The sequence below is a fragment of the Mercenaria mercenaria genome, unplaced genomic scaffold, assembly GCF_021730395.1.
Source record: "Mercenaria mercenaria strain notata unplaced genomic scaffold, MADL_Memer_1 contig_3327, whole genome shotgun sequence".
Taxonomy (NCBI): Eukaryota; Metazoa; Mollusca; class Bivalvia; order Venerida; family Veneridae; genus Mercenaria; species Mercenaria mercenaria.
Genome location: NW_026461454.1, coordinates 57,547 through 70,882, shown reverse-complemented (window position 1 = coordinate 70,882; position 13,336 = coordinate 57,547). Strand labels below are relative to the sequence as shown.

Genomic DNA, 13,336 nt, shown 5'->3' with positions numbered 1-13,336 from the left:
ACCTCACCTAGACGATGTGCAGAATTCATGGGTCAGTCATGTCACTTCAAGGTCAAGGTCACAGCTCAAGGTCAAAGGTTTACCCTTTTACTATCTATACCAGTGGCAGGAGTGGCAGGGGATTTAGCTGTCTTTCAGACTGCCTTGTTTTATTTGCTTCATGGGACTAGTCCCTTTAATTAGGTTGCAGTCCTGCAGGCATGAGGCTCCTGATAGGTGGTAACGTTGTTATATGGGAAAAATATTCCGGTGTCTGAGTGATTTAGGGCCATTATGGTCATCTTGTGTATTATGTAACTATCAATATCGGTGTCAGAAATTTAAGAATTATTACATTATTAACACTATAGGTTTCTCAGGATAGTACTGCAAATGAAAAAGACAGAACTGCAGAAGAGATTTTGGTCCGGATAAAATGTGGTGAAGAGATTAAGCATAAAAGAGTGATTATCACCTGTCTAGCCACCACTGAAGACCACACATGTAATACATTTGAAGAGGTATAGTAGAACCTCATTAACCTGATGTTATATTGTTATCCCCCACCAAAGACAGAGGGATATTGTTTTGGCATTGTCCATCCGTCACACTTTTGTCTGTCCGGAACAGTTATGAAGAAGTCCTTGGTCCAATTTACTTGAAACTTGGTATGTTTGTTGGTATGGATGAGTAGATGTCTATATCATTGCAGTCCACCTGTTTTTGGTTGAATTCTGCCCAATTATGGTTATTCAATGAACCCATTTTATAGCCAAAAATGTCTGTCCAGAGCAGTTTTAAAGGAGTCCTCGGTCAGACTTTATAGAAACTTGGTGTGATGGTTGGTATGGATGGCCAGGTAATGCACGCCAAGTATCATTACAATGCACCTATATTTGGTTGAATTATGGACCTTTGTTTTGTTTTTCATTAACTCATTTTATAGCAAAAAATGACCATCCGGAGCAGTCCTTTGTCAGATTTTATTGAAACTTGTTGCGATTGTTGGTATGAATAAGTAGATGATGCACATGAAGTATAATCACAATACACTAATATTTGGTTGAATTATGCCCCTTTGTTGTTTTTCAATTAATAAAATCTGTAAAAAAATGATCCCTTGGAAGCACAGAATGCAACCAAAATGAATAATAGCAGACTCGGTTTGATCGAGTCTGTTCATGAGAAGTGATGAAATGTGCAACACCTCTCACGCCCCCTAGCACCGGCTTAAGCAGAACTCTGTTACATATATGTTGAATGTACTCCCATGATCCCAAGGGACCAGAAAATATAACAACACTGAATCCAAGTACAGGGAGACTTTTTACAGCCGCCACACGGCACTTAAAGATAACCCATTCTATTGCCAAAAATGCCTGTCTGGAGCAATTTTGAAGATTTCCTTTGTCAAATTTTATTGAAACTTGAATTATGTCAAATACTAAATACTATCCATGTCAGTAATTACATGAGCTCATTATCCTGAACATTGTTTTCTCAGTGCAAAGCGTTTTAGTATAAATTTAATGCACAAAAGTGAACACATCCTTAATATACCATAGTTAACAGCTAAACTGCTGTGTGCTTAAGATGTAATTTTGTCTGTTTATTGTGTCCTCCCACCTCTTGGTTACTGGTGCACCAGCCTCAACAGTTATTACAGTTTTCTTTTCTTCAGATAACACCGGAACCAATTGACTCACGCCTGTCTAAGAAAATTCAAGAGATGTGCCGCAGTGGGGTTACCAGCGTTGTTGCCATGCGTACCATACTGAACAGCTATGTGAAAGATATATGTACTCCACTGCCACACCCGTCAAACAGAAGATTTTACCCAGTAGATAAGTCCATTTCCAATTGTATGTATAGGGCATTGAAGGGTGACAGGAAAGAAGACCAAGAAAGAGTTCTTGATTTGGTAGGTATAGAAAGAATAAAGTTAATACTTTTAATTCAAGTTATTTCAGCTACAGAGAACTTGTTTATAAGGATCTTGTTTGCATAATGCAAAAGTGTTTGCTATATTTGAGATACACCATATCCATATATTCAAACTAGTTTGCAATGAATCAGCAGTTTAATGCATACCTGACATTCAGCGTATATGTCTGGAAGAGCTGTGATTTGAGCCATACTTTATGTTTAATTCCTGTCTTATGAAGACAAAGTTATTAGTTTGTATTCATTGAAAAATGATTTTTTATTAATTGGTCATTGATATTCTTGTAATTTTCAATTCCAAAACAGTACTGATTTTGTACATAGTTTTTGAACACAGGGCCTTCTGCGTTCACTTTTCAATAGAGAATGATTTAATTTATGAGGTTCTTATAACCCCGAATTTATTTATATTAACAATTTCTTAATGCATGAGTTTTACTGTTTATTACTAAATTTCAAACTGTTGTGAGCATCTGATGTTTTTCATATGTGAACATTAATGATGTAGAGACTTTCAGGGTGACACTTGATCATCAACAACCATAAAAGTCTGTAGGTATAATTTCCTTAAAGTGTAAAATGTTGTCACTCTGGTTCATAAACGTTCTGCCACTGTTCAAAGTGAAATCTTGAGAACACTGTACACTCTGATGAAGATAATATTTTCTTGCACATCGGACAGGCGTTTCCGATTATTTAACCCATGCCGGCAAAACCTATCTGGCACCCCCCCCCCCCCCCCCACCCCCCCACACACACACACACACATGCCAGATGACTCTCGCGCTGTTAATGACAACAAGTTGTTCATGCTTTGATAAAATATTGTTTATGTAACAAGAATGCAAAAGTACATAAAAATATCTTATCCTATAAAAATATCCATCGAAAGATATTATCATGTCAAAGATGTATTACTTAACATTTAATGATATGAGAAAACATGTGGTGATCTATTATTAAAATAATTTGAGCAATGTTTTTTCAGTACAGATGACAGTATCAAATTAGATAGTATTTCAGTGTATGCAGTGCCTTTAGGCAGAATGTTAGTAGTTTGTACCTGTGTATTTTAGATAAAGGAATGTGAGGAGAAGTCATCTGACTTTATTTTTTCTCGGTTAAAATCAAATGAGAAACCTGGAGATGATAAATGTAGAAACGTAGAGGTTTGTAAAAAATGTTAATTGTTAATGTTTCAAGTTTGTTGCATTGTCTGCTGTTACCATTGTCACATTTTTAGCTAGACTATTCGAAGAATAGGGGAGCTATAGTACTCACCCCGGCTTGGCGTTGGCGTAACACAATGTTAGAATGTTCATAAAATTGTTGAGATTGTTCATAAAGTTGTTTTTTTTTGTTGTTTGTATATGTTTTTGCTCTTCAGTTGTTGAACTTGTTCCTTGCCGAGTTTTCATTTAAACAACAGTCAGTGTGTCTTGACAGAAGAAGGGTGAAGAGGAAACCACCTTTTGGTACTGTAAGCCAGTCTGCACCAGCTAGAGGAGTGTGAATGTGCTATGGTAATGAAAATTGGTTTGAAATTTGCTATTATAAATAGAGAATAATAGGTTAGTGCCGTACATGGAGAAAGTTTTATCTGGCGATAAAATGGAGGAGGTTCAAAAAGATTTGGGTCCCTGAGGTCAATATTAAGGTAATAATTACAATTTTGGATAGTTCAGTTGCAGTAAATAGTGAACATTGCAGATCATGATCAGTCTTATCGGGCATAATCACTTGGTTCCAGTGGTTTACGGGCTAAGTTTGTAAAGTTTTATGGTGATGAAAATTTGGTTGCAAGTTGTTCTCACTTACCATGGCATTGCATTTGTGGCCACTGTGACTGTGTGATTTCTTATGTACATATATCGTTTTGTAACTGACGTCGTAAACTAACTTTACTGCGGGTAAATGATACAAATTTGTTAACAAATCACCTGATATTTGCAGAACCTTTAACTGAAAATATTAAAATATTGAATTTGTCAAAACCATGTTGATTTAAATATCCGAAGGACAGTACAAAACACTACAGTTGCAATAAGAAATACATGTTTGATATAATTTCTCAGCTTTTAATTAAAATTTCAAACACTGAAGAGAAAACATTTCATCTTTATGTACAATATTGTGTAACATCTCATTAGTGAAGACCGGCGGGAACATTGACGCGTCTGTTGCAGAGAGGTGTTGCTCGGGAAAGGTTTATTCCTGATATAATTCAAACACTGGGGAAGAAAATATGTGCCCTTTTTAGGAGGCATTTGCCCTAGGGATATTTTGTTTTGGGAGGTTAGAATGTTTTAATGCCCCAGAAGGGAGACATATTATTTTCAACTGGCCGTCTGTCTGTTTGTCCCTTTGTCACAAAGTAAACTTTTGCCTGAAAGTACTTAACATTGCTTATAAAATAAAAACACTTTCACCTATAATTGTGAAATTTCGTTTGTAGGTACCTCATGACAACCTCTACTACACTGTCCTTTTCATGTCACAAGGTCAAAGGTCAAGGTCACGTAGAGGGCAAATGTCAAATTAAACATTGCTTATAAAATCAGAACCTACAGTCATGAAATTTCCTATCTAGGTACCTCAGGACAAACTATCATTTTCAGGTCCAAAGGCCAAGGTCAGGCGTACAGGGCAAACATCAAATTAAGCATTGCTTATAAAATCAAAACACTTTCAGCTGCATTCCTGAAAAATCATATACCTCATGTCAACCTAAAAAAGACCTTTTCATTTTAGGTCAATAGATCAAAGGTCAAGATCACACATAGAGGGCAAACATTAAATTTAACGTCGCTTATACAATCAAAATGGTTTTAACCACATTCATCAAGCTTCGTATGTTGGTATCTTTTGACAATCTCTACAAGACCCCTTCAGTTTCAGGTCAAAGGTCAATGTCACACTTACAGGGAAAACATCAAATTTAACATTGCCTTTAAAACTTAATGAAAACCAAAAACATGACAACAAGTATAAAAGTCCCAAGTGAAATTAAACTGAATATGTAAATTTATCTCGCCTCCTACAAGATTCTTGCATTTCTATTGGTCAAAAGACGTCACGTGGAGACAGGATATATTCCATATCCTGCTAGTACATTACAGATATGAATTTTGATTTGCGGCCCATACCTTAATTATTATGGTATATTTTGCACAGGAAGCTGTACCATTATTAAGTACCCTTGGGGGCATTTGTCACTTCTGTGACATTTATTGTTAATTTTAATTTCAGTACGGAAATCGATTCCTGTTTGTGTACCAGTCTGAAGAGCAGAGAAGACTTCTCATGCGATATGGGTCAATGGTATTCATGGACGCTACGTATAAGACCACATTATATGAGTTGCCATTGTTTCTGCTGGCAGTAAAAACAAATGTCGATTACCAGGTAGTCGGAACCTTTGTGACAGAGGATGAAACTGTTGAATCCATTACAGAAGCTCTTACTATTTTCCATACATCATGTGCAGACTTTAAACCAGTTTACTTCATGACAGACTTTGATGAAAGAGAGATTTCTGCATTGGAGAATGTATTCAGTGGTAATGTAGTGTTTATCTAGATATCGTATTGTTCGCTCATAACTTTTAAACACAAATGTGCAAGTTCCTAAATTTATGTAGCTATTTTTTATCATTATCATTTATTTAACAGATAAGAAACATCCTTTCTTTATATATTACATAAGCGGTTGTATTGCCTGTTTAAGGAAAATTTAATACATGTAAAATATTATAGATGTCTGTGTTACATTTTCGCTTTTAAATAATAGAGATACTGAATAAAAGTTAGTGCCACATAAAATAAGTTCATGTTATAAAAAGTTATGAAATGGACTAAAAATATGTGCTTTAATTGTGGCAAAGGTATGAAGCATAGCATTAATGGGTAAAAATATCTGACTATACTTATTTTTGTGTAGCAGTGCAGCACATACAGATCACTTCTCCGCAGTCAATCCGTCTGTGTGTCTGTCACATGACTGATGTAACACTTTCACATAACTCAAGAACTAATTGACCTGGAACCTCAAAACTTCATATGTTGAGAGGGCTTATGAAGTAGATGACTACTGTTGATTTTGGGGTCATATGGTCAAGGTCACAGGTACTTGAATATTCAAAAGTCAGAGCGCAATGCAGGTGATACTCATGTTCTTCTTCTGAACGCTCTTGTTATTTGTTTAGGTCAGTGACACTATTTTTTCAGACGCAACAGTACTGTTATGTGACTTCCATCGCAATCAGGCCTGGGAGCGTTGGACCAAAAGAAAGGATAATTCAATGGGACGGGCCAGTGACATTATTAAATACTTGCATCAGCTTGCAAATGCACCAGACCCTGATGTATGGCAAGGTAATGTCCAGCTGCAGCAATACTGCCAAAGGGTCTGGTTTCCCCACAAGAAGGTAATTATTCATCAATTACTGCTGAAAAAATAGAAATTACAGGTTATATATCTTAACTACTGCAATGTTATATTATAAGTATTGTATGCGCAGAATTTTTCCATGTAGGCAAACTCATCCGAGACATCTTCAATATAGATCCATTGGTAAAGTCTGTTGAAGATCTAAGAAGCCGTTCAAGAGATATTGCGTTCACATCACTGATAAATCACTGGCCAGCACAGGGATTAGTATGTCAATATAGGTCCACTGGTAAAGTCTGGTGAAAATCCAAGAAGCTGTTCAGGAAATTAACATTGGCAAATAGTGCACAGGCCAGCAGAAATTGTTTAGCAGCGACCCTGATCTTTTAACAAAATTTCCACAAATGCAATCACAGCCTTCCTCTCTCTATAAGCAATCTATTCACTAAGTTTGGTCCACTAAGTTTGGTCAGATTCAAACTAGCCGTTCATGGGATATTGCATTAACATCATGCGCACAGACACACGGAAAGACAGATGCACAGACACATGCCGGACGACTGGAGAGAACCCATTTCCATAGCTCCCGGCCATGAATTGGCAAGAGCTTGTTATCAGGCAACAAAAGGGTTAAGCATTTATTGTGATTTTCTATCTATAGACAAGATGGCTGCTACAGGTTAGTCCAGATTAAATGGACCTACATGTGGTTAATTTTTTATCCAGTTTGTTCTAAAATTTTCTACTGTTCTTTATTAAAACTATAAACCCTTCAATTTTCTTATCATGCAAATATTGATGACTATGCAAAAAGTGACTAGACCCACATCAGATAGCTTCTAAAAGAGCCATCTGATCAGGGTCTTCACTGTTAAATTTGCTAAGATTATGTGGCATACCAAGACATCAACTTTTTTTGTCATACGAAAAGCATTGCATTTTTAATAAGCAGATGTAATCGTACTGTGAATTTATTTTCATAATAGTAATAATCTAAAATAAATATTCAGCAAGCAAATTGCATTGTCAACTGTTCATTTTTTGTAATAGAAAGTGAAGTGAAAGCAGTTTCTTGAACACTTCCTAAAGGCCAAGTCCTGGTCATATTATGTTTCTTGAACTTGTTGCAAGTGTAACACGATGCTACCTTTCTAAATATGGTACTAACTTTTACTCATTTAATAAATAGACTATCAAATACATTTATAAAATGGCTAAAAATGATTATTAAACATGGATCAGTTCATCAAGAAACAACAAAAGATTGTAATATTCCTTAACTGACATGTTGTCATATTCAACTTTGATTTTCGAATGTTTTTGTTTTTTTTGAAAAAATAATTGTTTAAAAACCCCCTTTTCTAAAAATTTACAACTGTCTGATTTGCTAAGCTTTTTTGTCCAAAAACCAAACATTTCTGTTTTTTGGGGGAAAATCCTTTCCCTTTAAATGTTTGTAAGGTAAAAAAATTTGGAGGAAAAATTATTTTTGTTTTTTTGACATGTTTTGGTACGTAAAACATATGAATAACAAAAAAGGATCAATTGTTATTTCACTGCCCCAATGTTGTTTTTTTAAGGCAAATCTTGTCTTTTGATCTTTAAAAAAAAAAAAAAAAATTTTCCCATTGTCAACAGAAAAAAAAACGGGTTTTAAAAATGCGGGAAATTCCTTTTTTTTTTTAAACATTTTACAGTAACCCAAAAATTTTGATGAAATTTTTTTTTTTCAAGTGTACCCATCATATACAAAAAAAAAAAATAAGAGTTATTTATGATTTCTATAAAACTTTTGGGTTTTCAAATTTGGTTTTTTTTTGGCAAAATACACAAAACTGGTTCTTTAAAAAAACTGTTAAAAAAAAAATTTCCAGTGTACAATTTGCCCAAAATGATTTTTGAAACTTAAATGTCAGGAGATACAAGCCCTAAAATTTTAAGAGCCAAGACAAATTTGAATTTTGAGTTTCTGTCATCTAATGTTTTCTTTTTTTTTTTAAATCCCCCCTTAGAGAAAAATTTGGTTAGGTGCCGGAGGGGAAAGTTTATTGGCGGGGTGGGGAGGTTATCGGGTGACCCAAGGCAAACCCTGATAACCCGAAGCAAGCCAGAAAAACTTTTTCCATCTTGGCACAAATCTGTTTTTTTTTATTTGTCATTACTTCATTTTTGTTTTTTTGGGGCAATTTTTTTTTTACGAAAAAAGGGGGACAACTTTTTTAAATGACGTCATATTTGAAATGACGGACTTTATATGAGTAATAGCCAACAAAAGTGTAATAGGAGCGGAAAAATGTGCCCCCGATCGGGACTCGAACTGCGACCTTCTGCTTGCAAGTCAGTGCTCTCCCAAACTGAGCTATAGACAATTCATAATGGGGATAATGCAAATTTTAAAATTTTACACACTGCTACAATAGTAATGGGGTTTAAAAAAAAAAAAAAACCGCAGTTAGATCTACTTTTTCTTTTTTAAATAAAAACTAATTTTTTGCCCACTCATTTTCTTAGTTTAAAACTTTTCCGCCTAGATTGTTTCAATGCAAAATTTTTTGCAAAAATATCGTCATAAGGTAATGACCAACGACCGTGTATCACGGGTCCGGTCAATGACGGTATATCAAAAAAGATATAGGGCACCCTATATGGGCCAAAGAAAACTGCAATTGACAGGATAAAATATTTTGTTCTTTTAAACCAAAGTCTTTAAGATATAAAAGAAAAATTTTTACTTTCTGAAAATTAGAGATGGGCCAAAGCGTACAGAAGTGGGAAGTTTGAAGTAAAAGTGGCACAAATAAGGGTTTGGGCCCATCACCGCACTTTCAAGAAGTTCTTCTTGCTGGTGAAACAAATTTCAACCAAAAGAAATTTTAGAAGCCTGATAAAAGATTCTTCCCATCAAGATACAAACTTAGTAGTAAAGCTTAGAAATTGTAAATCATGCATCATTGTACATTTTTTTTCCCCTTATAAATTGGTTTGTTACAGAAAAACATATAAAATTTTATGCTTGCTTTTTAAATTTTGCACTTAATGCATTAAAAATTAGGAAAATATATTTCCAAGGAGCTTCTAAAATTTGAAAAAAAAATTTTCAGATCTTATTTAATGAAAATTTCTTGAATGTATTACTTTAGACAAATTTTAAAATTTTTTGATCTTAGATCTTTGGAAGAACAGCTATCTCGGGAAAAATTCAGAAATTATAAAGATTACCCCCTTATTGCGAAGCCGGGCCAAAAGAATTTCATAAAGACGCCTGGAGACCCTTGAATTGTCCAAATCTATCGAGGGGTTTAATATTTGATATTAATAGATGATCTGTCGGTCAACAGTTGTCAGCCTGATTAGCTCTGGGTAAGCACTGCGGGTAATCCACGTTTGGGGGATAAACATGTTAAATGCCCAACAAAAGTACTAAAAATCTTTTAGATGGATTTTAAAAATTGAGGTTCCGGTGTTTTTTGCTTTAAGGCACATTTGGAAAACATGGGCTGGCTCTGTAGTTCCGCACCCCCTGAAAATTAAAATAACAAACCCTTTTGTGGCGTTGGTCTATGGGTTTTCCGGTTCCCAAGGATAAAACTCTTAAATAATGAAAATGTCATCAGTCTTTTGTAACTTCTGCTTTACCAAATATTACAAAAAGACCTTGAAAGGGCTTGATAGTTATGCCCCAAACCTTGGTTTTGGGGGGGCATATACAGTACAAAAATTGAGAAATGCGGTGAAAGGTTCTCTATTTGCTTTCACTCTTAGATTTCATATTGTGGAAGAAATTTGGTGGGTTTTTTCTCTTCCCTAAGGTTTTTTTTAAAATGGGGTAAGAAAAACTTCAAAACAGAAACACACCATTCGCCCTTATTTTTTCAATGTTGAAATATGAATTCTGCATTAAATCCGTTTATTTTGGGCACCATAAAAAAATTGATTGACACTTTTATTTTTTTTTTTTTTTAATTTTTTAAACAATATTTTGATTTTTCTTCTGTTACATTAATGGTAAAATGAGTTCTCTGCAAAAGTTTTGGAAGTGGCTACAATTGAAATTTGCTCTATTTCATAAGGGGAATCTTAAGTTATTAAAAATTTCCCAAAAAAAACGGCAGGGTAAAGGTTTTTTAAAATTTGCAAAATGATGCAAAACACGGTTACCTTTTCAGAATATACAATTGAAGTAAGCTTAGATTTGATTATTCATATCATATGGCATTAGAAAAGTTAAAAACCGGGGGTTTTTTGCCCCGAACAAATTTTAAATGTAAATAGTATAAGCTGGTGTTTAAAATCATACATACATTTTTTCCCCTCATGTTCTAAATTTCTTTCCCCTTGTATTGTGAAAAAGGTACTTTTAGATGATTTTCATTTTTTGAGTTTCGGTTCGAACATATTTTTCATGGAAAAACATTTTTTAAATAATAAAATGCTAAGATGCCAGATCATGCTCTTTCCAGAAGTCAAGTGGAGTCCAAAAGGGGGATGGTTTTTTTTCATCAATGGAAAGGGACCCCGACATACACGGTTAATATTGGGGGTGGTGACAGTATGCCCCTTTATGTGAATGTAAAAGACTGGGACAAGGCATATGCCTTGTAAAAAACATGGTTGCTGCAATAACCCCGGAAATAACACAGAGTGGCATGCTTAGCCCATTGTATTGCAGTCAGTTATTGCACCCTAGATGGTAAGTTATTTTTCTGAAATAATTTAAACCCCACCACTTTGTTGTAGGTTTTTTTGACCCCTTGGGGCATTCCCCTGCTTCCCCCGTCAAGCTATAATTGCAGATTTGTTTGTCAGCATTTCAAACATTACTTTTTCCTCAAAATGTACAGTATTGTGTGTTTATTTTCAAAGGTTTTTCTTGGTGAGTGTGAGACACCCCTGAAAAATTAAAAAAGATATCTAAGTTTGAAAGATAAATGTTTATGCTTTGACATTAAAGCACAAGAATACAAAAGTATGTTTTTTAATTTTGAAGGATAAGGGCTGGTTTTTAAAAAGCCAATTTTTTAATAAATAGATTTAAAAAAATTTTATCGGTACAGACCCCTTTCTGATATTGTGAAGCATTTGTTGAAGATACCTTTGTATTTTTATATGATTACATTTAAAAGATTTTGAGGAAAATGTGAAAGGAAGAGGGGAGTGATAATGAACCATTTTTTAGAAGACTGACAGAAAATAAGAAAAGGTTTGCATTGGATTTGTTTTAATTTAAAGAAAATGTTTTTTTAATAGATTTTTACATATCTTGTTCTTGAACTGATTCTAAAACGTCCGACATTTTCCCATTAACAAAGAGGCTAGAAAAAAGGGGGAAATTTTTAAAAACAAAATTTACTGTTCGAGCCAATTATTACTTCTAGCGTAAGGGCCGTAAAGGGATGCTAAAAAAGAACCCCATTGAAAATGGGTTAATATTTAATGCATGCCCAAAAGGATATATTTTAAAGTCCTTAATAAGTTTTAAATTAAATTTAAAAATCTCATTTAGTTTTATTTGCTCTTGAATAATTCACTGTTTGTCGTTTTAGAGGTAGATTTATACCCGGGCTACGCCCTTCGAACTATATTTCATAAAGAAAAGGGGCTCAACAAAATTGGTTATAATAATTTAATTTTCCTTGCTCTGAATCCAAAAAGTGATTTATCAGCGACAAATCCCAATGAATATATTATTTTTAAATAAAAAAAATAAATTTGGAGAAAAATACTTTAATTTTAATAATTGTTATATTAATTAATGTGTAACGTTATACAACAGTAAGTCTTTCAGTAAATATAAAAATGTAACTGTCAAACCCCCATTGCTTTTCCCTAATTATGAACATATAAGTCGACCATACATTAAAAGAATGGAAAAAAAGAATAGCTAATAAAATTCTTTCTATTCAGACAAAGACAGGGAAAAGGGAAAAGTCATTACAACAATCAAGTTATGGGCCGAGATGTTTCAAGAAGTTTCTCAAAACACTTACAAAAATAAAGATAAGAGAAGATAAAACATATTCAGGGAGTGTGTGTTGTCTGATTGATGAGGTTAACCAGTAGAATCAGTGCCATTGCTGCATTACCAAAAATTTAGTAAAAGAAGTATAGGAACGATTTCAATTTAAAACAGAAGAAGGACGGAATGTTCCAAAGGGAAAAGGTGACATTTTTTAAATATATTTGTGTGTATGAATTGAAATTTTCAATCTGCCCACGGTTCCGAGTGTCTTTTCTCATACGGAGGGGGGCTACAAAAAATTTTGATCGCGCATGCCACTTTCCCGAACTTTTAGAAATGAAGAGCTTGCTTAAAAATAATTTGCAAAAAATTTCCCGTCTACAAAATAAAAGGGGCACTTTTTTGAAACTCGATGATTTCATTTGGGCGGCAATTTAGTTCAAACACTAAGAACCTTTTTTTGTAAAGTGATAAAACTATAAAAAAAACGAACACATGTAAGACCCCTGCATTATATCAAGTTGGAAAAAAAACAGTTGCATTTCATATGCTTTGTACGAATGTCTTTTTAGCTCTTCTTCCCCGGGTTGCAGTTTCTAGGATATTTTAAATGTCATATAAAGAACATTAGCCCTATGTTTTACAGGGAAAAATTTTCAATCCCCATTTTCCCGTATTGTGGATGAAGACAATATGACGTGAGGTTGATGATTTTTAAAAATGGAAGAAGGAAATAAAAAATATCCGATTTACATGTGCCTGCTGTTTTATGGCTTTCCAAAATGTAAGTTTAACAAATCATTTCTTATTTTTTTACTTAATAAGATTTGATGATGATTGCCACTGTAACTGTCTGATCATGAAAATATGAAAAGTTGGTTTCCATATTTCCCAAATGAAAGTATCAATTCACTTTTTACTTTTTAAAGTAATACTTATTTTGCGATTTAAAATAATTGTATTGTGTTAAATTTTAACTGATTCCTCTCCAGTACATTTTGTGTGAAATTTTCTGTATAAAAATACATTGAGTACTTTTTCTGTTGAAAAATTAAAGAAACCAGT

General features: G+C 34.0%; 1 long non-coding RNA gene across 1 annotated transcript; it reads left to right on the top strand.

Annotated features, from left to right (window-relative positions):
* The first annotated feature begins 356 nt into the window (after window positions 1–356).
* On the top strand, window positions 357–6,343 carry LOC123543457 (uncharacterized). The gene is made up of 5 exons (XR_008369214.1): window positions 357–500; window positions 1,661–1,900; window positions 3,311–3,446; window positions 5,173–5,482; window positions 6,150–6,343. It is a non-coding gene; the product is annotated as an uncharacterized LOC123543457 (long non-coding RNA).
* The last annotated feature ends 6,993 nt before the right edge of the window (window positions 6,344–13,336 follow it).